This window comes from Pongo abelii, chromosome 7 (assembly GCF_028885655.2).
Source record: "Pongo abelii isolate AG06213 chromosome 7, NHGRI_mPonAbe1-v2.0_pri, whole genome shotgun sequence".
NCBI lineage: Eukaryota > Metazoa > Chordata > Mammalia > Primates > Hominidae > Pongo > Pongo abelii.
The window spans coordinates 5,157,612-5,184,286 of record NC_071992.2 but is presented as its reverse complement, the minus strand read 5'-3'; the positions used below and the strand labels follow the sequence as shown (position 1 = coordinate 5,184,286).

At 37.5% G+C, this 26,675-nt stretch overlaps 1 non-coding gene across 1 annotated transcript; it reads left to right on the top strand.

Annotated features, from left to right (window-relative positions):
• The first annotated feature begins 24,185 nt into the window (after positions 1 to 24,185).
• Positions 24,186 to 24,319, top strand: LOC112134791 (small nucleolar RNA SNORA70). The gene has a single exon (XR_002916142.2). It is a non-coding gene; the product is annotated as a small nucleolar RNA SNORA70 (small nucleolar RNA).
• The last annotated feature ends 2,356 nt before the right edge of the window (positions 24,320 to 26,675 follow it).

The window sequence follows — 26,675 nt, the reverse complement described above, 5'->3', positions numbered from 1 at the left end:
ATAGTTTTGCTGGGTATATAAATCTGACTTGACATTCTCTTTGTTTTTTTCATCAATTTAAATATGCTGCCTCCAGTTACTGATAGGAAGTGAACAGTACTTCACATGATTTTTCCTGTATGTTCTTCTTTGTCTTTTTTTAATTAATATACAGTGAAATGCACAGATATTAGCTGTAAACTTAAAGTTTGGTAAATTTGTATGTCCATGTAACCACCACCTTGTTAAGATCTAGAACATTCATATCAGTTACGAAAATTTCTTTATGCTCTCTTGGAGAAAATTCTCAGCGCATTAAATCCATTCTTCTGATCTCTCTCTCTTTCTCTTTCTCACTCTCTCCCTCCCTCCTTTTTTTTTAGATGGAGTTTCGCTCTTTTTGCCCAGGCTAGAGTGCAATGGTGCAATCATGGCTCACCGCAACCTCCGCCTCCAAGGTTCAAGTGATTCTCCTGCCTCAGCCTCCCGAGTAGCTGAGATTACAGGCATATGCCACCACGTCCGGCTAATTTGTATTTTTAGTAGAGATGAGGTTTCTCCATGTTGGTCAGACTAGTCTCGAACTCCTGACCTCAGGTGATCCACCCGCCTCAGCCTCCCAAAGTGCTGGGATTACAGGCGTGAGCCACCGTGTCTGGCCTCTTCTGATCTCTTTAACCAAGAATTGTCCTGAACTTTATATAAATGTTCTCCTTTTGCATCTAACATGATTTGTTCAAAATAAAGTTATTTGAGATTTATCCGTGCACCTGTATGTATCAGTATTCTGTTTGTTTGCTTCTTTTATTGGTAAGCTGTATTTTCTCATGTGACTATCCCACAATGTGCTTTATACAGCCTTAATTTGATGGATATTTAGCTTGTTTTTATCTTATAACTGTTTTATTAAGTTTATATTGCTGCTGTAACAAATTACCATAAACTTATTCTAAAACCAACACAAATTTATTATCTTGCAATTCTGTAGCTCAGAAGTCCAGCACAACAGCATTGCTGTAAAAATAAAATATGGGTAGTTTGCACTCCTTTCTGCACTCCTTTCCTAAGGGAGAATCATCGTCCTTGCCTTTGCCAGCCTTTGGAGGCACTCATAGTTCTGTCTCACTCTATCGCCCAGGTTGGAGTGCAGTGGCATGATCTCGGCTCACTGTGACTTCTGCCTCCTGGGTTCAAGCGATTCTCTTGTCTCAGCCCCTCAAGTAGCTGGGATTACAGGCGTGTGCCACCATGCCCAGCTAATTTTTGTATTTTTAGTAGAGATGGGATTTCAACATAGTGGCCAGGCTAGTCTTGAACTCTTGATCTCAGGTGATCCTCCCACCTCGGCCTCCCAAAGTGCTGGGATTACAAGCATGAGCCACCGTGACCAGCCAGTTCTAGCTTTTTTTTATTGCTCAAAGATACATTTTAAATTATATGAATTATTTTCTAGTATAGAGTTAGGTAGTGGTCAAAGACTTGACTTTCCCCATTGAATTGCTTAGGTGTCATCTTTGTGTGAAACAGTTGCTAAATTATCTTGACTCCTCTATTGACCTATGTACTTGGCCTTATACCAACACTACATTATTTTGATTTTTATGTCATTATACTAATCTTGAGATAGTGTAAAGTACAACTGTAAGTCTCAAAACATATTCTTTTCACAAAATTGTTTTGGCAATTTTATATTCTCTAAATTTGCAAACTGATTTGTCAATTTCTAGAAAAGGTCCTGCTTAGATTGTGTTTGCAATTACATTAAATGTATAAATAAATTTAGAGAAAACTAACATTTATGAAAGTTGATCTTTCTAATAAATGAAATGGTTTATATCTCCAAGTATTTAAGACTTTTAAAATTTTTCTCAGCAATGTCTGTAGCTTAGGTCTTACATGTTTTGAAAAAATCTCTTCTAAATATTTTATGATTTGTGGCACTCTTTTAAATTGATTTTTTAATGTTTCAATTTGAGTGTTTATATCATTTTAATTGTTTGCCTGCAAATAAACAGAAATAGAATTAATTTTATGTATTGACCTTTCACAACTTTGATAAACTTACTCATAGCTTCTAGTATTTATAGTGTAGATTCTATAGTATGGTTTACATAAACAATTATGTTGTTCATGACTCTAGTTTTACTTCTTTATTTCCAAACTGCATTCATTTAATATCATTTAATGCCTGATTCCCTGGCTATGAACTCCAGTACAATATCAGGTAGAAGTAGTGAGAGCAGATATATTTGTCTTTTCCCCAGTAGTCAATATTTCATCACTGTTGCTTTTAAGATTTTTAGATATGTTTTGTCATATTACAACTATTTTGCTGAGATTACATTCTTATCAATAATTTTGTTTGAAATATGATGATATTAAGCATCTATTCAAATTATCATATTGTTTTCATATTTGTTCTATTTACATAGTAAGTTATTTAGTTTTAAATTATGAACTACTACGTTTTCCCTCAGATAATCCCCTTTGATCATAATCTGTCAACATTTTTATTAGTTGTGGATTTCAATATGTTATTACTTTGTTGGTGATTTCTATGAATACAATCAAATGTTATGGGTCAATGGTTTTCTTTTCTTGAAATGCATTTTAATGATTTTGCTATTAAAGTAATAATGTTCTCATAAAATGAATTGGGAAGTATTTCTTCTTCAATATTTTGGGAGCAACTTGTGTAGAATTGATGTTATTTCTTCAGTAAACAGTTATAGAATTCACCAGGGAAGCCGTCTGTGCCTGGTGTTTTCTTTGTGGCAAGCTTTTAAATAAGATTTTATTTATTTAATACATTTAAGACTATTCAGACCACCTATTTCCTTTTGATTCAGCTTTAGTAGTTTGGATGTTTCAATAAATGTATCTATTGCATAAAGTTTTCAAATTTAGGGGCATAGAGTTAATAGTACTATCCCTACATTGTATTTTTACTGTCTGTCGAGTTGGGAGTGATAAGCTCTCTTTTCTTCATGATGTTTGTAATCTGTGTCTTCTCTCTGTTCTTTGTCAGTCAGGCTGTTGGTTTATTATTGCTATTGATTTTCAAAGAACCAGCTTTTTAAAAAATTTCTTTTCCTATTGTTTTTTCATTTTATATCCCACTGATCATTCTTCTTATCTTCATTAATTCCATCATTCGACTTGCTCTGTGTTTAATTTGTCCTTTTTTTCTTCTTATTTAAGATTGAAAGCTGTCATTAATTTAAAAATCTTTTCTAATATATATGAAATGAAACACATTTCCCTCTAAGTAGTGCTTTAACTGTGTCCTATAAATCTAATATGTTGTGCTTTTATTTTCGTTCAAATCAAAGTACTCCTAGCTGTCTTTGTGATTTCTTATTTGACTCATAGGACTTTTATAAGTATGCAAACAAATAAATTCTCATTCCTGTTTTGTACCATGTAAACAGTTTAACCAAAATTGTCAAGACCTAAATATAAAAAATTCTAAAAGAAAAGGTAGGAAAAAATCTTTGTGACTTTAGGTTAGGCAAAGATTTTTTTAAAATGAAATTGTGTATATATATGTGTGTGTGTGTGTGTGTGTGTGTGATGTCATCAAAAGGACAAACCTACTCTTTGAAAGGCAATATTTAAAATGTTAGAAGAGAAAGCACACACTAGAAGAATATGTTTGCTAAAGAAATATAAACAAAGGTCTTCTCTGCATAGTATAAAAAATCTGTCTTAATGCAATTAATTGTGCAAAAACAAATTAATCCAATAAAAAATATTAAAAGACTACATTAAAACAGATACACAAACACCAAAAGATTACATGGTAAGATATTCAATAAGATTAATCATAAGGGAAATTCAAATTTAAAATACATTAAGATATCACTATATGCATATCAAAACGGCTTTACAAGTAAAAAACCAAGTAAAGTGGAATTCTCATACCTTGCTGCAAGAATAAAAAATGGTTCACCCAATTTAGAATATAGTTTAGCAGTGTCTTATAAAGTTAGAAATATATTTACCATATGACCCAATGATAGCACTCATAGCTATTTATCCAAATAAGGTTAAAAATTATTCTCACAGTAACACCTATACGTGAATTCTGATAGAGGCTTTATTCATGATCATAGAACTACCAGGTTCTAAAATCCACCCTGTATTTGGTGTCTAAAAACTGACACTAAAGAGTATAAAGTCACATCCCATAGGTCTTAGACCTGGAATTCATCAATAACTAGATGCTTGCAGCTAAACACTAGTTTCTTTCTGGCAGTGAGATCCAATTAGCTTGCCGTGTGGCTGCCACATCTGGTGACCCACTCCCACAACTTGAGTTTCCCAAACCTACAAATTTAGGCATTCCTGGATTAGAGTTCCTGATTACCAAGAGGTAATGCTTCCACCCTAGGATCAGATTCGATTTTCATAGAACTCAAAGGTAAGAAACTTCGCCTGGTGGAACACATTTGCAATAATTTTATAAATCACCATGTCTACCAATTTCTTCACTTCTGTGTCTATTTTTGTTTCAGATTTGTCTCCTGGTTGTGGATTATATATTTCTGCATCATTGCATGCCTAGTAATAGCTGACTGAATGACAGACATTGTGATTCTCCATCGCTGGGTGTAGAGTTTTGTTCTATTTTTTATTAATGTTGAACTTTGTTCTGGTATTCCATTAAGTCACTTAGAATCACTTTGACTCGTTTAGTGCTTGCTTTTAAGCTTCATGAGTTCCACACTAGAGCATCCTTCATTCTTGGGCTAATGCTGCCCACTATTATCCTTGGGAGGGCTCTACCAAATGCTTTGTGTATTTTAATACCTACATTTTGTCTGGTAGCAGTGTAAACTATTTTCAGTTTTCTGTGGTACCTGAGAGTTACTCAGCCCACTTCTTTTCATGGTTCTTTTCCTAGTATCATTGAACTTCTCCTCAAACCTGCAGAATTTGGTATTCAAATAAAAATTTGAAAAGACCCTTTTGCAGACCTTTAATGTTCTCTCTGTGTCCAGCTACCTCCCATCTGGTGTTCTGCTTCATAAAATCCAACCATTTCATGCTCAGTGAACTCTAATCTCTGTCCCATCAACGCTGTGAAATTAATGGTCCATACTGAGTTTGGTTTGTTTTTCATGTACTCTGGCTTAGAAATTGTTTCTTAATATTCAGCTGGGGCTGACATAGGACTTTTCTCATTGATTCCTCTTCCCTTAAGAATCACATCCCTGTTTTGCCTGTTGCCTTATTTATAAAAATAACCATTTTGCATATTCTGTGTAGTTGTCTAGTTGTTTACTACAGGAAAGTAATTTTCATAACGGTGATGGTTCATGGAAGCTGAAGTCCATCATTCCGTATTTTGATTTAACATGTATTATAAACCCCAATTAGATATTACTGTTTTATATTTCAAAATGCACTTACAGTTAGAAGAGGTGTTTAGAGATTTTATTTTTTAAAGGAATTTAAAAAGTTGAGTAACTTACTTTTTATGAAAAATGATTGAAAGTTTTATTTGCTGTTTATGTTTAATTAATGGTCTAAGAATTCACCAACAGGCAATAGTTTATTTACTTGCCTATGTGTTTTTGCTTTTACAATCAGTTTAACTACAAGTAAAGATGAGAATGCCACATTGTTTTTGTTTCTTAATTCTTGCTTATTTGTGCTCAAGATTATTTGGATTTGTGCATCTCATTATGAGTGTTATTTTTACTCAGGGAGAATCACCCTTTAACATCCAAAAAAGGCTAATCTTCAAAAGTTTCCTCATAAAGCAGTGGCAGAAGTGTGAATTCTGAGACTGCAAAGATATTGCATAAGAAGAGTTATGATAACAGTGGGAAAGCATGGACAAAATTCTCTTCTTATTGCAGATACCTTTATTTATTTATTTAGAAACATTGTCTTGCTCTGTCACCCAGGCTGGAGTGCAATGGGGCGATCTCAGCTCACTGCAACCTCTGCCTCCTGGGTTCAAGCAATTCTGCCTCAGCCTCCCTAGTAGCTGGAATTGCAGTACAGGCATGTGCCACCATGTCCAGCTAATTTTTGTATTTTTAGTAGAGATAGGGTTTCACCATGTTGGTCAGCCTGGTCTAGAACTCCTGACCTCAGGTGATCCACCCACCTTGGCCTCCCAAAGTGATGGGATTACAGGTGTGAGCCCCTGTGCCCGGCCTGCAGATATACTTTTAGAAAGAAAATAAGCACTACAAGTAAAGCTGAAGCCCCTTCCCACAACCAATTTCCTAGCCTCTTCACCATAAACTCCCTCACCATAAGCAAATATCCTCATGAATTTCACGTATTTCCTTTCCAAGAGCAAAGTACTTGAAACAATGCCAGGAACATAGTAACTGCTCAGTAAGTGTTCAGGATACTTTATTCAAAATATTACTTATTTTGGAAGTATTTGAATTTTATCATTCTCTGCAGCTCACTTTTCCTTGTTCCATACTTTGTGTTTGAGATTACCAACGTTGGCGCAGTAATTTATAATTCACGTCTTGTAGCATGTGTTCACAATTACTTTGTATAAAATGCCAATTTATTTATGCCTTCTCCTGTTGAAGGACCCTGGATTGTTTTTTATTTTTATTTTTTTGATATTATAAACAACATTGCAATGAACTTTTGTATGCATCTTTTCTTGCGCAATTCACTTTTTTATTTCTGAGTATTACTCCTAATAATATAATTAAAACGTTGAATATCCTGGCTGTGGGATATAATCATCTTCCTTTTTTCTCAGTTTTGCCAAATTTCTCTCCAAAATGCCAGTCATAATGCAGGTCTACACTCGCAGAGTAGGAAAGTCCCTGTTGCTCTATATTGTTGCCAACGGGTTCTCAGGTGTTGTTATTCTAAAGCTATGTACAGGTATGTCTGGGGCACGAAGAATGAAGTGATTATCTCTGCAGTTCCTCCTGTTTTCAAGGAGAGTTTGAATAAAGCAGAAATAATGAGCACCTGAACCAAGGCATGAACACGGGGCTGGAGACGACTAGAAGCACTAATAAAGTCCAATCCACAGCTGTTACTAAAACTGTAAGGGGGAGGATAGACGTCTTATTTCGTGACTGAGGAGCTTCGGTGGATACTACAGCCACACATTTGGGTGGAAGGTAGAGGACCAGGTAATTCTTGTGCTCTGAATGGAAGCAGTTTATTGAGTAAGTATATATTACGCACAAAATCTTGAAAAAAATTAAGTACAAGTGCCTTGGGTGCCGTAAGCTCCTTTTCATTCCGTGTAAATATGGCATGTGTTCTAAGCATACTAGATTTTCAAAATTATTCTATTTTAAACTTAGATCTTTCCTCAAGTTGGTCGGGGAGAATATTTCAGAGGGGAAATAGAAAGAAAGGTTATGATGATGAGATACCATGCACCTATAGATAGCACCTGGAGCTTTAAACCTACACAGCAAGTTTCCCCTACTAGGGGTGTGACTCATTTGGAAAAATAAATAGAACAGTGATCTTTCTACACTAATTATGTGAATTCTTACTATAATTACCATAAAATTATAAGTTACAGTAATTTTCAGTACTCCACCAGGGAAAATGAAGTTACTTTGAATTGTAATGACAAATTAGATGGTAACTTATAAAAACATGAAATAGCATAAGCAACTTGAGTCACTGTAATATGTGCTATGTCTTGAAATGCATTCTTTTCATTACCTGATTAAATAAAAAACATATATCTGTGCTTGTATGCAGCCTTCCTCCCACCCCACTACAATAAATGAGGAGACTCACAGGATTAAGGAGTGATAAGAGCACACCGCTTCAAAAAAAAACAAATCCTGTGCAAGGGGAACAGTGAGCAAAGGAGGTAAGCTTGTTCAGCTTGCTGGTGTGTACACCACTCTCACCAAGAGAAATCTTTGTGGGCGTAAGCATAGGCTGCAGGAGGAGGAGAGATTCACATGCCATTTAGCCGGGCTGCTATCAGCAGCAGTCACGGTCATTTTTAAAGTCTGGTCTGACAAACCTTAGCATCGGCTTACATCAGATGAAGACTGTTTTTAGGTGAGCATTTGGGCATGATAGAGAATCGTGGTTTCCCCCAGAGAGACCGAAGTTTGAATCCTAGATTTATCATTTTCTCTTGAGTTTGAAGTTTTTATTTTTATTTTTTTATAACATGGGACTGACATTCCCATTTCATAAAGCTGTTAGAGAAATTAAGTTAGGACATACAGAATGCCAAACAATAATCCTGTTGCACAATCAGTTTTTAATAAAGATGATCACATCACGTGGTCCTCCAAAATATCTGTCAAAAAGGGCTTGGATTGCACAGAATTTTTCTTCTTAAAATCACAGGCAGGATCAGAACAGACACAGACACAGCCTCTCTGCATATTGATAGAACATTCCTTCCTGTAAAACACTTCCTCATCAGCCTCTCTTCCTAGTATTTGAGGAACATGTGAGATAGTGAATGAAATAATGTTTTTTATGCTGTCCTACAAGAGAGCTCTTATCAGACATATGTCTACGCCCCTTCTCTTGCAATTACCCCCATGTCAAATAATTCTTTACTTGGAGGAAGCGAAGGTTAGACTTGAATGCCATGTCCACATTAGCACAACTTTTAAGACAAAGATGTGTTTTGAACCCTGGTCCTCTCAGGTTTTCGTTGTACACACTTCCCATCCACGGCACTGGTTTAGCACAGAATAAATTTATTTCTCTGTGTGGAATAGGATTTTGGAACCTTGAAGACGATTAGTGATCTGATCTAATGCAATGAAACATTGACACAACCTATAAGATCAGAAATCCAGAAAACTGGGTGTTTCCCTTTTATAAAATAGGACTAATGCCAGGAAGCATTTGGGCCTGTATTTCCCAGCTGCTTGTGTCTCTTTGTAGTTGTGTGACCAGTTCTCATCAATGGAAAGTGAGTGTGAATTTAATGTCTATATCTTCTGGGTAAAGGATTTTGAGAAAGCCTTTCTCTTCTCTCCTCTTATCTCTCTCTTCTTCCATGTGATGGGTGCATGTGCTGGTAGCATGTGATGGCAGTGAAGCCCGAGGGGATGGCAGAGGCTGAAAATGGAAAGAACTTGGGACACGAGCTCACCATGGCTATTAAAGCCACCTGTAACCAGCATCTTCAGGATGCTGCGTTGTACTCTGACTGGGACAAGAAATAAGTTTCTGTTGTTTTACAATCTAATGGCGAGTTTTGTTTTTTATACTAGCTAGTGTTCCCCTGACTAATACAGCTGAGTTCCATTTGGAAAAAGAATCCTAAACTGATTAACACACAGAATACGGGACGGTGCTCATTGCTTATGACATACGGGTACTTGGTGGTTGATGACTTATGATTTGAAAAGGATTATACATTATACAGGATTATTTTAATCCTCGTGAGATGACATCTGAAGTTTTATAACATTCCTTTATTGTGTCTTATTTTACCTTTAAGCCAACACAAGAGATTTAGTAACTGGTCCATAACAAAACTCCAATTGTGTTATATTTTCTGATGAAAGAAAATGTTATATGGTATAAGGAGCCCTGTAAGAGAACCAATAAGACTCAAGTTCAATCCCTGGCTTTGACACTTGCCAACCACGAAGTCTTAAGGTGTTATTCGATTTCAACTTCACTTTCTTCATTTGTGAAATACTAGGCATGGTTACATGTCTTTTTTTATCTAACAGAAAAGAGGTATACAGAAATTAGTACACATGCTCTATTTTACATAGTGTTAAAGTATGTACACAGTTTTTAAATATTATTACTAGTAAAACATTCTGAATAATAGTCATATGGTCATTATGTAAATAAAATGCATGCACATACTTATAGATGTTATAAAAACTACAGAATCTGTTAACTCACATTGTAACAATTTTATGAAACATGTCATATGAACAAATCGTATTAATACATTATCACTTCCATATTAGTTGTTCACTGTAAGAATATTTTAGGATTAAAAAGAAACTCCTGACAGTGCCAGTCATGGAGGTGTGCACCTGTAGTCCCAGCTACTCTGGAGGCTGAAGCAGGAGGATCACTTGAGCCCAGGAGCTCTGGGCTGTAGAGCATTATGCTGATTGGGTGTCTGCACTAAGTTCAATATTAATATGGTGACTTCCTGGGAGCAGGGGACCACCGGGTTGCCTGAGGAGAGTTGAACTGGCCCAGATTGAAACTGAGAAAGCCCAAATTCCTGAGGTGATGATTAGTAGGACACTGCCTGTGAAAAGCCACTGTACTCCAGCCTGGGCAACACAGTGAGATCTTTTCTCAAAAAAAAAAAAAAAAAAGAGAGGGAGAGGCAGAGACAGAGACAGAAAGAAAGAAAGACAAGACGAAGGAGGGAAGGAAGGAAGGACAGAAAGAAAAAGAGAGAAAGGAGAACAAGAAGAAAGAAAGAAGGGAAGAAAGAAAGAAGGAAAGAAAGAAAGAAGGAAGGAAGAAGCCTTACAGTGAGCCAAGATCGTGCCACTGCACTCCAGCCTGGGTGACAGAAAAAAAAAAGAAAAAAAAGAAAAAAAAAAAAAAGAAGCAAGCAAACAATAAAGGGAACTTCTATCCCATGTTTATTGATTTATTTTTAATTTCTATGAGATTATCATTTAGTCATCCTTATGCCAGTAATCACAAGATAATCATGTAGAGTCAAATAAAAGAGAGCTATTTAGTCCATAAATCAGGTTGAAATACATTCCTAGAAGTTTATGTGCGTGATCGCAAGCACTATGTTCCTCTCGATGCTGACCAATTAATCTAGGATCCTAGAATCATGGGTCAGTTAGTGAGAAGAACGGGTATCCTCTCTTTGATGGAACTGGAGTGGTTTTGCAGGCGTTCAGGCCCTGGGAAGCAGCAAGCCTAGTGACTATCAGGATCAGACATAGGTAATTAACAGGACCCAAGGGTTCATTTCTGTGGATGAATGCTTATAAGATCTGAGTGTCATGATATATGTATATGACACTCAGATACATACACACACCATATGCACGTATTTGTGTGTATATATACAATTATATGTACATAGAATTATGTATATAATATTTGTCTCATTACATAATTCTAGAGCCTTATATTGACTGTAACCCTTCCAAACTTTGCATTTTCTTTCACCTACAATATAAAACTTAGCAATCTACAGGATTTGGATTTTTATAAGCCTTCCAACCTGAAGATAATCTAGTATAAACCCTGCAATAATCTAGAATCTCTGGGCATTAGGTGGAGTTCAGTACAGAGTGGGTAAAGGAATCCTGGAATTGTGAATTCAGTTTCTATTTCTGCTTTGTTTTCTACCCATTAAAGAAATTATTCAGAATCAGCCTGAAGTCGAGACCAAACACTGAGGAGAACATAAGATTGGGAGTTACTTTCCCCATAATATTCCCCTCCGCTCTACTAGGTTGTCATTAGTAAGGATGCCTTAAATCCATACAGCTGCATGATTTATTAAGCTGGATTTATTGTTATTTCTAGTCCTGCAGCCGTGAAGATATTGACTTTTTAAAGGATCCATTGTATACTGAACAGATCAAACAAATCAAAGACAAGCGGAGGGATGAGATTCCCAAGACTAACAAGATCTGATGGGCCTCAGTTCTGTCATCTGTAAAATTAAGACTACAATAATTGCTGTACAGAGTGGAGATTAACTTATAATGTAAAAGCAAAAACAATTTTAAGTACTATAAGAAAAACAAGCTAAGAAATGTGTTGCCTGTATTATTGCTGATATAGCGCATAATTTTTGCTATGGTTATAAAAATAGTATATATAAGTAAAATTATATATGTATAGTATATGAAAATATTTGTGATTTTAGTAGCTAAGCTAAAGTGATTTTATTTACAATGACAGGAGGAAAACTATTTTCTACCCCAAAAGTAACAGTGCTTCTGCAGGTAGCATTGCAAACTTCCGATGCACGTTCGGAAGATTTTAAACTGCATGTTAAATCTTGCATTTTGAAACTGCGAGTCTTCCTGTGTGGCAAAGCTCTCCTCGTGGAAATGATTTTCTCGAAGCCTCATCTCACAAAATGCTGTCATTTTCCCCCGAGTTTGCCATTTCCCACCCCCTTTGCGTGCACCTCTCTTTGATAAAGAAGTTCCCCCTCGGTGGCACAGCCCTGGAGATTTAGAAGTTCGCCTCCTAAACAATTGTTTCTCAAAATTATTCAAACTGCATTTTAAGATGATGGGGTGTCTGCGTCTTTCTTCCCTCTCCAAATCTTCCACAATGAGACCGCCGCGGGGTTGCCAGGGCTCAGCTGCTTTCATCATCAGACGGGCTGCTGTTGGCAGTGAGCTTGGGGCTGGCACGGTGGGGACTGGGGCTCTGGCGGCCCGGTTAGCAAATGATGTGGTTAATGAGCGCACGCTTCCTTTAAAGTGTCTTCTTTTGGACAGATCAAACCTGTTTGCATTCTAATTGCTCTCCTTGGCGGCTTAGACTTTCTTCTGTTATCTTTCTTCTAAAAGGATATCAAAATTGCCCAGGCCTTGCATATGAGATTCCTATACAAAACCATATTACAATAGATGGATTTCTTGGAAGCAGCCTGGTGGGTAGAAAGAAGACTGATATGAGAGTGAGAAGACCTGTGCCCTCACCCTGACTCAGCCACGTGGAAGAGGCGTGACGTTGTACAAATGGCTTCACACCTGTACCTCCATTCCCCTAGCAGGAAAATGAAGATTTCGAACTAGGTGACTCTAAGATACTTTTCAGCTCTGAAAAGTAAAGTAACTTAACTTTTTTTTTTCTCTACAAAGGCATTAGAAAATTAGAATCTCTGCATCCTCCTCTCCAACCATAAAATTTCTCTACTTTATAAATGTTTACATTATATTCTACTAAACTTCTGCATGATTAAAGAGCTATAAGTTCAAGTCTACAGTACTGACTTTCAGTGAGTTAAAAACCTCCCTGGAATCAAGCTCCTGTATTTTAGTCTTCTTTTCTTTGTCAGTACTTTTAACAAAACTGACATCTTTTAAAAGGTAGTAACAGGAAAATACAGTTACTAAAAAATATGTATATAAAATGATTGCAGCTATTGATTAATCTGAAAGTACACGAAGTTTAGTACAGTGTTGACACAAATGGAAGATGGTGCATCCGATGTTGGCTAAACACTACAAAGACCACAGTTAAAAAGACAGTGGATAGAGCAAGACAGGCCAACAACAAACTTAGTGGATGGGAATTTTGTAAATGATAGAAACATACTACAAATACATGGGGAAAAAAGCTACTTCATAATGATGCTGAGAAAAATAATTAATTATTTGAAAAAATGTGAAATTAGACTCTTTCCCTAAAGCATTCACCATATTACAGATGCGTTTTTTGAAGTGAAAATGAAGCTATAGGATTGGAAGCAATTAAAGGAATATTTATCTACAGAAGGAATGCGGAGGAACTTCCAAGAGTACGACTGACAGATTTGTAAATTTTAAATCCGTGCTGTCAAAAATTATCACGAAAAATGAAACCAAACTTCAGCAACTGCAATCCAGGAATGTTCTTGTGGATATCAGCAATGTATCCCTTTTTTATGCTAAATTAGATAAATGTAACTAGAATGCTTCCTCCCCTGTTGGCAATGACTTTGGCAGTTTCCAAGTTTTGATCTTATGGATATAGTTTCTGCAGACACTTTTGAACAAGTTGTGTGTGTGTATGTGTGTATATAATTGTATATTTTCTTTTTCTTGTGTAAATACCTAAGTTACATTTCTAGGTGGTAGATTAGTTGTATGTTTCATTTATTAAAAATTGCCAGGCCTTCTTCAGAGTCATGTGCCTTAATACACTCCCACAAACAATGTCCTCGTGTTCCATTTGCTCCACATCCTTGTAAACTTCTTCTGTTACACATCTTTATTCCTCTAGGTATTCTAGTGGTACATATTTAATTGTGGGTTTAATATGCATTTCGCTGAATACTATTGATTGGAGCACTTTTTCATGTGCTCACTGGACATTCATGCAGCTTCTATTTGGAAAGCATCATTTCAACTATTTCACACATTCCTTTTGTTTGTGTTTTTAAAATGCTGTGTTGTGAAAGTTTATATATATTGCTATTACATATTTATATTGCTTCTAATAGTTCTTTTCCTCCCTGTTCTCTTATGCTTTCTTCTGGGCATCACCTCAGAAATAAGTTACATGCATCCACTTCCATGCCTCAGACTCTGATATAAACAGCTCTGAAGAGACAAAAAAGACTCACGTTCATTCCTTGCCTTTGACAATTTCCAACCATGACGTCTTAAGTTGGTATTCAATTTCAATTTTACTTTCTTCATTTGTGAAACTTTCACAGCACATGTATTTGAGGCATATATGTATGTATAGGTATACGGTGTATATATATGTATATGATGTATATATACATATATATACATATATGTGGTATATATATGTACATGGTGTGCATATATATATGGTGTATATATATATGGTTTGTGTGTGTATATATATGGTGTGTGTGTGTGTGTATATATATATATATATATATATATATATATATATGGTACCAGTTATTTGTTAAATGCATGTTTTGCAATTATATTCTCCAAGTCTGTGACTTGCCTATTCATTTTATAAACAGTGCCTTTCAAGGAACAGAAATTTTCTGGTTTTCTTTAATATATATAAAGTTATTTTAAAATTTTGTATCTTTTTAAAATTTCTGCTGCTTACTGAGATTTTTCTAAGAAAACTTGGTCTTCCGTCAAATCATAAATATGTCTAAGCTTTATAATTGTATATTTACAGTAGACTTTGATCCACCTTGAGTTAATTTTTGCTTGTTTTATGCAGTTGTATTTTTATTTATTTTTTAAATAGTTGAATACTATTTGTGCATATTCATGGGGCCCATGAAGCCTCCATACATATAATGTATAGTGATCTGATCTAGGTAATTATCATATCCATCATCTCAAACATTTGTCATTTATTTGTGTTGAGAACATTCATTATCCTCCTCCTAGCTACCAGAAATTCTAGAATATAATATGGTTTGCTATAGTCCTATTATAGTGCTGTCAGACGCTAGGATGTGTAGGGTGTGTTAGAGTTTCTTTCCTTCTTTTTCTCGTTCCTTCCATTTTCCCTTCCTTTCCCTCCCTTCCCCTATCCTCCCCTCCTCTCCCCTCCCCTCCCCTTCCCTTTCCTTTCCTTTCCTTCCCTCCCCACCCCTCCCCTTTCCTTTCCTTTCTTTCCCTCCTTCCTTCCTTCCTTTCTTCTTTCCTTCCTTGTTTGCTTCCTTTCTTGTGGCTGTTTAGGTACTCCAGCATTATTTATTAAAAAAGACTTTCCTTTTCCTGTATGACTGTTTTGAAACTATTCTCAAAAATCATACTTGTGAGTCAATTTTGGGCTCTTTATCACATTCCACTGGTCTATTTATTATTTCTTCTGCCAACAGCACACTATCCTGGTTACTGTAGCGTGTAGGAAATCTTGAAGTCAGATATTGTAAGACCTACAACTGTTGTTTGTTTTATGTTATTTGCACACTCACTACAGATATCCACTTTCGATTTCTATAATAAAATCCTCAAAACTGAGTCACATGCATGCACCTCCATGCCTGAGGCTCTGCGTGTGGGTGTGGCTGGATGAAGACCTTCTTTGTCTCACCTGCCTTCACTGATCTGAAGCCAGGCTCACTGCTGTGCCTTGTCCATCTTAATATTTTTTATATGTTATAAACGTAATAAAAAAAATCTAAATTTTCACCAAAATTGTAAACTGTTTTAAAATTCAGAAGACCTTGACTGTAGTAAATCATTACTATTTAACTGTATTTCCATGACAAAAAATATTTGATTGTGTTTATATTTAATTGTAGGTTTTTTACAACTTTAAAGTGGACATCATGGCTTACATTCTTCATAGTGTACAGATTCTTTTTATGAATTATGTTTTTAAATTATATATATGACAATATACAAATATACAGAAAGGTTAATGTTATTACTTATATACAATAACTCATTTTCTATAGTTACTTAGAAATAACCAAGTAATACTTTTAGGATGCAATTAGATTTATTAACACATGCTTTTTTATTTTTCACTGAAAACTGAGTCTCTTAGAATATTGGCAAGGTCTCTTTTAATATCAGAATTATTCCCATTCTCCAACCTAACATCTTCATGTGATCTGAGGCTACTGTTCTCTATTGATTCATTGTGTGACACATCTATAAAAGCAAGAAATACACATATTTTCACTTGTTTTCTTAATGGAAACTTGAAGCACATTGTGAATATTATGTGCTAGTATCATGTGAGTTGTTTGTAATTATTAATATTGAAGTTGCAGGCTGAAATTTCCTTCCCTGTACAGAACCCACATTGCTCTCTGACAGATCCTCATACGCGTGTGTGTGTGTGTATGTGTGTGTGTAAAGTTATATAAGGTATTAGGCAGGTGAAATTTCTTTTTACCCAGCTTGAAGTTCTGCCTTAAATCCCTTTCATTGGCCCCACCTTGCTGCGTACACCTGGACGGCAACATGTCAATATTGTCCTCCTATAAAGCCTAGAGTAGACTAGAGAGGAACATTACTTTCACTTTTCCTTTTACCAAAGAACCCAACCATTATGCCGTTTGATTTTCCTGAATAATGGACTTCCTGAGCCGAAGGAATGGCCAAAGTCAACCTTTCTATTTTAATTTAAGAAGACAGAACACGATACTGTCTTCTTCTCCATCTTTAATCTTTACATTAATATTTTAAAATGTATATTCCCTGGCAGGCCCAGATGGGCGGATTGCTTGAGGTCAGGAGTTCCAGACCAGCCTGGCCAACATGGTGAAACCCCGTCTATACTAAAAACACAAAAATTAACTGGTCATGGTGACAGTCACCTGTAGTCCCAGCTACTCGGGAGGCGGAGGCAGAGGAATCACTTGAACCCAGGAGGCAGAGGTGGCAGTGAACTGACATCTCACCATCTCACTCCAGCCTGGGCGACAGAGTGAGACCCTGTCTCAAAAAAATAAATAAATAAGATAGAATGTATATTCCTGCAAAATGCTGGATTAAAATTACTCTCTGATGGTCCTAGGCGGCTTGAGATCATCCTTGATGCCTGTCCAAGAAGTTGTCTGAGGAGATGAAACATAAGCACCTCATTGCTATAACACGTTTTTATATTTGCCCTTTGGAGTGATCAAGCCAAGTGAAGCTTGGTAACCTGTTGTTAAGTAACCTGGAATTTTCATGTCAGGGACCATTGTATGCAAAGCATAGTTAAAAATGACTTTTGTTAGGGTGTGTAGGGAAGAGAAGAGAATCTTTCTAGATAACATTTATCTGTGTTTGCTGACAAAACTACAGCTATCTGGTCACACAAGTTAATCCCCTAGAGCCTGCCCCTCTCCCTTGACCATAGCCAAGCAGACTCTTAGGCCTGTGAGAAGCCAAAAGTGCAGTGGCACACACAGAGTGAGGGTAAAAATGGGGCATGGAACTGGGCACAGTGGCTCAGCCCTGTAATCCCAGCGCTTTGGGAGGCAGAGGTGGGCGGATCACTTGAGGTCAGGATTTCGAGACCAGCCTGGCCAACATGGTGAAACTCCGTCTCTACTAAAATACAAAAATCATCTGGGTGTGGTGGTGTGCGCCTGTAATCCCGGCTACTCGAAAGGTTGAGGCAGGAGAAGCTCTTGAATTCGGGAGCTGCAAGTTGCCATGAGCTGAGATAGCACCACTGCACTCCAGCCTGGGTGACAGAGTGAGACTCCATCTCAAAACGAAAAAAAAGTGGCATGGCTGGAGTATTGGTGAAATGCAGCCACTCTCCTAATACACAGTTGATACAGATTCTGCTGCTGCCGACAACACTATTGCTTCCATTCATCTTCTCTTTGACGTTATGAATAGATAGGAACATTTAATTGTTAATCTGGCAATGAGACAACAAATATTTTCTTAAATAGCTTTTTGTGGTTTAATTGTCTTTTTTCAAAGAACTGGGGGTAAAGTCAAGAAAACTCTCCGTTTTTCCATCGTTGTCATGTATCAGAAATAGTTCATGATGCAGCAGATAGAAGATTAATATTCAAGTTCCTTCTGTTTTCCCGGACCAAAAGAAAGTCTTCTTTTTGAGTTATGTCATTTATTCCCATATATTGTTCATGGCCAACTTACAGAATAAATTAGCTACACTTCTTAGTATAATATTTGGCCAATTCCCTCTCCTCTAGAGATTATATTCACATTTTTTTGTGAGTTAAATAATAAAAAACATTAAAATTTCAATCATCCATAATATTAAGAAGAACCTATTTTAAAAGGTTAATGAAGATGACACTTCTCACAGCAGAAACACTGATCATATCTGGGGTGAAGAGGACCATCCTACGTTGATTTCCCTATCCCACATTTTCCTGCTGTTTTTGAACATCTTCATTGATGGTTTTGGTAAATACTCCTCACGATGCAGCCAGAAAAATCAAGAATTCAGAGGCTACTATTCCCCCTGTGTTGGCGAAGGGAGGGAAGATAGATTCTTCTATCATCTCAGCAGAGAATTGCTTATTTTATCAGGATTTATAGTGTCTGCAGAACAAGAAGGCTGTCACTCATGATGACTCCAGCCATTATTTATTTATCAGCCCAGGTAAAAGTTGTAAGTCACAGTACACCGGACAGCTGCTGGTTTTGCCTGTTCATCCATCATTCCCTCTTTGTCTGTTAACACTGAAGATTTTTCTCTGAAAACCACCTTTTCTCACTTTCAGCGCCTGTAGTTTGCATGTGTTTGATCACATCCCTCCAGGTCTCCCAGGGAGCGTCTGTCTCAGAAGGTGGACACAGAGGCTGACCATACACAGGTTATGTGGGCATCTTGAACCAAGAGGCACACCTATATCTTCACTTGAACTATGAAGGGGACGGCTAATGGGTACGAACAGAGTTAGACAGAATAAATAAGTTTTAGTATTTGAATGCACAACAGGTGACTACAGTCACTAAACAATAACTTATTGTACATTTTTAAATGACTAAAAGAGTATAATTGGAACATTTATAACTCAAAGAAATGCTCAATGCTTGAAGTGATGGATGCCCCCTTTACCGTGACAGGATTATTACAAATTGTATACCTGTATCCAAATATCTCATGTACCTCATAAATATATACACCTACTATGTACTCGTACAAGTTAAAAATTTTAAAACATTAAAAAAAGAAAGATGATCCTTTCTGCTCAAGTTCCTAGCTGATACAATGTACATAGCGGGCTGCTCATGGTAATAGGGAAAAAAACACACCATACTAAGTCCACACCAAAGAAAGAAGACAAAGAGAAGAAAGGCTTTAATCTTCAGGCCCTTACATTTTTTTTTCTTAAGTTTCTCTGAGTAGGGCGTCTGTGTCTTGCAACTAAAAGCATACTAAGGAATAAATAATCCTGTTATTAATGATAAGACAGGAAAGAATAATAGACACAAGTAAGAGGATTCACAGAGCAGAAGCTGTCTGGGACTAGCTGTCTGATGTCATTGACGACATTGATTGTTGGTGTAAGCAGACACGGGTGGAATAAATTTCGATGGTCACATTCTTGAGGAAAGGCTGAACCCTGGTATCCCCTGGAACAGAGATGTTGAGCAATTTCCTACAGAAGCAGGGAGGAGGAATGTTTGCTGCATTGTGTTTGTCAGGCTTTGAAGACTATTGGATAGTGTTTTTAAATAAGCAGTCCTCAGTTTAAACAGAACAAAACCTGCGTACAGAAAAGTAGCTATGTACTCCTTAAATCACACAGGAGTGAGGAGTAACAAAGCCAGATTTTAAAGCTAAGTCTGCCTGACATGAATGGGCATGTTCATCTACTGTTAACTTACTAATAACATTAGGGACACCAGTCATTTTACTAAGGCAAACAGTTGCTTTTTGGGGGGTAATAGACATATGTGATCAAAATGACCTCACCCACCATCAGCCACAGTGCCTGACATCTTTGTTATTAGAGATTCCTTTGAATTCAGATTTTTAAAATTGCTGTGCTTTGGGGCAGAGGGCTTAATATATGTCTAATATATTATATGTCTAAATATATCATACTGAATACATTTTTCAAATCAGAAGAGGATTTTTGCCAGTATTAAACCCTTGAATCTTATTGATGGCTCTGCATCTTATGTAAAACTCTTTAGTTTACGAAGAACTTTCGGCACAGTTTAATGTGAACATCACTGGACCTCATGTACTTATGAGATGGTTGAACTTTGGGACGTCAGCATAGTTTGAGGGTGGAGGAGCAGAGCATATGAAATGTTGACTGGAAAGGCAGGAAAGATTTAAAGATGATACAACTTTGTGCAGGAGAGCATGTGAATTTGTTTTATCTGCAGTCCATGATGAAAAGGAAATCTTACAGAATAAAAATTGTGATTAGTTGTAACATGAATAAGCAGGCTCTGCTATTAAACAGAAACATGAATGGACTATGAAGCATAAAAGGAAAGCTAAGAAATTCACCAAGATTAAAAAAGCAGCATCCGGGCCAGGCGTGGTGACTCAAGCCTGTAATCCCAGCACTTTGGGAGGCTGAGGAGGGCGGATCACTTGAGGTCAGGAGTTCGAGACCAGGCTGACCAACATGGAGAAACCCCATCTCTACTAAAAATACAAAATTAGCCAGGTGTGGTGACACATGCCTGTAATCCCAACTACTCGGGATGCTGAGGCAGAAGAATCGCTTAAACCCAGGAAGCGGAAGTTGCAGTGAGCTGAGATGGCGACATTGCACTCCAGCCTGGGCGTCAAGAGCAAAACTTCATCTCAAAAAATAAAAAATAAAAGTAATAAAAAATAAAAAAGCAGCATCCAAGATATACTTTGAGCCAACATCCTCTGCAACTGACAGTCAAGTCACCGTTATAAAAAAAGAGAAGCCCAAAGGAAGTGAAGAATTCCTGAGAGCACACTTAATCTAGTTAATTTATCTGATAGGGAGTTAGAAGTCTGCAAATTAGGTTGCTGAAATATCGTCACTGATCTCGGAGGAAATGTGATTACTGAGTTTATTAGAATCCAGATGAAGAAATGCCACTGCACTTCATTCAATATGGGTTTTGAGGAACTGAACCATACCAGAATCAACACATGCTTTCAGGAGGTCAATAGGAAGTCCTTGCAAAATGGAGTTCTTTCACTTACACATGGATCGAAATTACCTGGTGGGCTTATTAAAAACAAAAAATTGTTGGAACGCAGTTCAAGAGTGTCGGAAAGTCCAGACTGAGACTTGAGAATTTGCATTAACAGAGTTCAAAGTGAATTTGTTTCTAATGCTACTGGTCCAGGAAGCATGCACTGAGCAGCTCTTGGAAGGCCGTGGTGAGCTGCTCTGAGCCAGCCATTTGACAGCATATTTTGGGAACCAACTGGAGAAGTCCAGGTGTTGCATAAGCATGGTAACGAGCTGTATCTTTTTGTGTATTTGGAGACAAGGTCTCTCTCTGTCCCCCAGGCTGGAGTGCAGTGGTGTGATCATAGCTCATTGCAGCATCCGCCTCCCAGGCTCAAGCAATGCCCCCACTTCAGCCTCCTGAGTAGCTGCAACTACAGGCATGTGCCATGGTCAGCTAATTTTTTTTATTTTTTGTAAAGGTTGGGGTCACACTATGTTGCCCAGACTGGTGTCAAACTCCTGGACTCAAGTGATCCACCCACCTCGCCCTCCCAAAACGCTGGGATTACAGGAGTGAGCCACTGCACCTGGCTCCTCAAGCTGTATCTTCCTATTTAAAAGAAAAATAAATAAGTAAACTTTATTGTGTATGCTTGCTGTTTAGAACATGATGTCATAGAATATTGTCAAAAGTTAAATGATGACTGTGGTGAAGCAGATTTACATATCTATCATCTCACACAGTTGCTTTCCTTGTGTGCAACAAGAGCAGCTAAAATCTCCTCATTAACTAAAATCTCTAATACAATTCAATTTTATTAACTTTATTCCTCATATTGTACTTAATCTGCAGGTCTCTTTCATCAGTATTTCTGTTGACTGTGCTGTAGGTGACGAGAAAAAGTCGTGCCACGCCTTTGCTCACTTCAGGTGTCTAAATGGGGGTCATGCATGCATCATGTTTTCTATAGGTTTCCTAACCTCCAAAAAATATGGAATTCACTCTATATCATTTAAGTAGATAATATGTTAATTAAAGGTTATTGAGTTAATCACAGAATTATTAGAATGACCAAAGAAGTATATTCAAAGATAAGATTGCAGGGAAAATGCTGCAAGCCATACCCCAACCTGGCCTTCTGCTGCATCCCATTGAGGTGGTTTAACTTGCACGCTATTGTCAACCCGCAACCATACTACATTAGGAACCTTCTCTGAAGTCTTCCTCATGTCCCCAGCTGCCACTCTTAGAACAGAGTGGATCCTCCACACACAGCCTTTGTCCTAAAGTGGCTCACCTCTGTGTGGGGTCTGGAGGTGCATAAGAACCTTTCACAAGCCTGTACACTAACCACAAGCAAACTGAGAAATGTATATTTCTGGAGTCTACTTTGAAAAGGCACTTTTTAGAATGTGGAGATTGATCCAAATTTAGAGAAAATGTTCCAAAAATGTCAGATGGCCTTTTCAGTGGGTGTTCTGGTTTATTGTTGTTGAACAAATGATGCCAAAACTTGGTGACTTAAGATGATGATTTATCATCTCTCCTAGCTGAGTGGGTAGATGGGAATGAGCTAGGCAGTCCTGCTTAAGGTTGCTCATTCATTTGCAGTCAGAAGTGGTTGGACCTGTCTCATCTGGGAAAGGCTGCATGTCCAAGGTGTTTCACCAACATGGATGCCAGTCAATGTTTTCTATTGACTGAGAGTCATCTGGGGCTATGATCCAAGTGCTTACACATGTCTTTTCTTTGATGTATGGGCTTCTCATAGCACCATTGCTGAATTTAAGAGAAAACAACGGAAGAAGTGTGTATGTGAGGCAGGAACATGAGGAAGCCTCCAGTTTTTCTAAAGGACTACTCCTGGATTTGGACAGCATCACTTCCACCGTATTTCCATTGATCACAGGATTTGCCAAGAATCAGAAGGCAGAGTGGCAGTATCACATTGCAAAATAGCATGCAGGATAAGAGCTGTTGCTGTGTCCCTCTTTGGAATATGCAATCTGACAGATTGCTATTTGAAAGTGGACAGATGGAGCATTTTTGCAGCTAACTCAACAAACAAACACCCATAACACATGCACGCACACACACAAACACACACTATATCTTGATATTCAGTCAAAATTATTTCTTTCTTGACTTTAAATACTATGATAATTATCTTTACTGCCTACTTACCTAGAAACACTAAGCCAGAAGCCAGAATTTGAGATCTATCACTGTGATAGAAGTAGGAAAGAGAAAAAGCATTTGACAAAATTTAACACCCTTTCATGATAAAAACTCTCAACAGAATAAGTATAAAGGGATTGTAACTCAACACAATAAAAGCCATAAATGACAAAGCCGTAGCTAACACAATACTCAATGGTGACAAGTTGAAAGCTTTTCTCTGGGATCAGGGAGAAGACAAGGATGCCCACTTTCAGCACTTTTCTACAGAGTTCTGTAAGTCTGAGCTGGAGCAATTAGACAAGAGAAATAAATAAAAGTCACCCTAATAGGAAAGGAAAAAGTGAAATTGCCTGTTTGCTGACAACATGATCTTATATAGAGAAAACTATAAAGGCTCCACTAAAAGCTGATAGAATTGATAAATAAATCCAGTAAAGTCACAGGATACAAAATCAACATACAAAACTGGTAGCATTTTTATACACTAATAAAAAGCTATCTGGAAAAGGAATAAAGAAAAGAATCCTATTTACAACAGCAACAACAAATTAAATACTTAGGTATAAATTTAAAGTGGTAAAAGACTTGTATACAGAAAACTGTAAAACTGATGAAAATTAAAAAAAAAATCACACAAATAAATGGAAAGGTATGCTGTGTTTATTGCATAATAGAATTAACATTGTTAAAATGTCCATACTATCCAAAGTGATCTACAGATTCAATGCAGCCACTGTTAAAATTCTCATGTTATTTTTCACAGAAATGAAAAAAAAAATCTTAAATTTGCATGAAACCACAAAAGACCCCAAATAGCCACAATCTTAAGTAAAAAGAACAAAGCTGCTGCAGCCAATTAAGCCAACTGAGTTCCTTTCCTCATAGGGGCCCAATGTGCAATGGCTGCAAACAGCCGCTTCCTTGTAGTGTATGCTGCCCGTTTCTTGTATGGGTTGCTCTAAGGGACCTCGGAGACAGGCTTTCAGATGTATGTTCTTGCCTCTGACCTTGCACTACCCCAATGTAGGCTCCAAACAGGCATGTGAGGTGCCTTGGGAAAGGCCCAGGGCACTGGCCAGGGTTCACATTGGCCAAGTTATCAAGTCCATTTGCACCAAGCTGCAGAACAAGGAGCATGTGATTGAGGCCCTATGCAGGGCCAAGTTCAAGTTCCCTGGCTGCCAGAAGATCCACGTCTCGAAGAAGTGGGGCTTCACCAAGTTCAATGTCGATGAATTTGAAGACATGGTGGCTGAGGAGTGGCTCATCCCAGATGGCTGTGGGGTCAAGTACAACCCCAGTCATGGCCCTCTGGACAAGTGGTGTGACCTATATTCATAAGGGCTTCCACTGTGCTGCCCCCTCTTAACACTCACCAATAAATTCTACCTCCTGTCAAAAAAAAAAAAAAAAAAAAGAAGAAGCATCAGACTATCTGACTTCAAGATATATTACAAAGCACTTATAATCAAAACAGCATGGTACTCACATAACAACATATTGACCAAAGCAACAGGACAGAAAGCCCAGAAATAAACCCATGCGTTTATAAGCAAATAAGTTTTGACAAATGTGCCAAGAACATACAACTTTGAAAGGACAACCTCTTCAATAAATGGTGTTGGGAAAACTGTTCATCTCATGAAGATATCTATGAGGATTGTGTTTTCATGAGAACAGAAGAGGTAAAAACAAATAAAATGATAAAAGAGAATGAGGCATATTGAAGTGACTTCATTGCCTAGGGTAATACCTGAGATTCATTCCCTCACAGCCACGGAAAACTATGACTCAGACCACCAGAGTGAGGTTAGGAGCAGAAGTTTAATAGGTGAAAGAAAGAGAAGAGCTCTCTGTACAGAGAGGGGTACCAGAGAAAATGGGTTGCTGCTTCCACGATGAAGTACAGGAGGTTTTATAGATGAGCTTGAGGAGGTGGTGTTTAATTTACACAGGGCATGAAAGATTGGTCAGACCAGGTGTGCCATTTGCATAGCATGCAAAAATCTGGCCACCCCCATTCTAATATTTTATCACGCAGAAATCTACTGGCCACGTTGCCTGTTCCTTTACTGTACACGTGGTGACGAAGAAAAGGGAAGATAGAGCCTGTGGGTTGAACATACCTGGCCCTCAGGTAGTGCCCAATTTCAGGCCCTCATCTTTGTTTGGGGTTCTCCAGAACAGTACCTACAGAAAGAGCTGGAGTCTTGCTTCCCACCTAACCACTAGAAACCTACCTGAAATACGAATCTAACCATGTCACTCTCAAAGTTAAATAAAAATAAAACCAAACTTTTTTTTTGGTTTAAGAGCCACTGCCTTAGCAGGATGCCACAGGACCTCAGTGACCTGGTGGCTGCTCCTGACTCCATCTGTAAAGGACTTTCCCACTTACATTTCCTGCATAGACGGTGGAGTGCTCTACCACAGGACTTTGTGTAAGCTGTCCCATTATTAAAATGCTAACCCCCCTGATTTTTATCTACACAACATCTACTCTTCCTTTCTGTAAGGACTTTGCTCCGGCATCACTTTCAGAAAATTTCCCTGTAGCCTCCATTCCTTGTCCTGAGTTGGATTCTCTTCTCTTCTCTGCTCTCATGAGTGCATCCTTCTAACAAGTCCTTAGCCTATTTTATTATCTCCTGTTGTGTCTATCTCCATGACAGGGCTTGAAACCTTCTGCAGGCAGGGATCATGTCCTATTTTTATTTTTGTATCCATTGCCCATAGCATAGGTTATCAAAAAATACTTGTTGAACAAATAATTTCGTCTTCTTCCTGATCATTTGGAAGAAATGTTGCATTCTCAATAAGATGTTTAGTATTCTTTGTAAATGTTCTAGGAAACAGTATAAGGTACTTTGAGTTTATTTCCATCAATTTGCCAAATTTCAGAGTTCTATAGCCATACGTAAGAAGCAAAACTAAGTAAGACAAGAGATGCACACTTGGTAGTCAAGGCCAAAACGTTATTAGCACTTTCTCATTTGTGCCACTGATGTGCAATCATGTCTTTGTAGAAAGAGAGAGCTAACTTATTTTCCACGGAAATTGTAGCACAGATCACATACCAACTCTCAATTGGTTAATCTTTCTTAAACACCATAAAAAATATTTCTACCAATAACATTGTAATCCACACATTAGTTCTGAAGGATTTTTGTTAATTCAAAAGTGATCATCATTTGGTAGTCAGTGACATCCAGTCTTCTAAATTTTCAGAGGTCATTTTCCCCAGCTCTGAGATGAATGAAATATATTCAAGGAAAAACAAAAACAAAACAAAAAACTTATTTGAGAAGGACTCAGCAAGGTCAATTTTGCAAAATA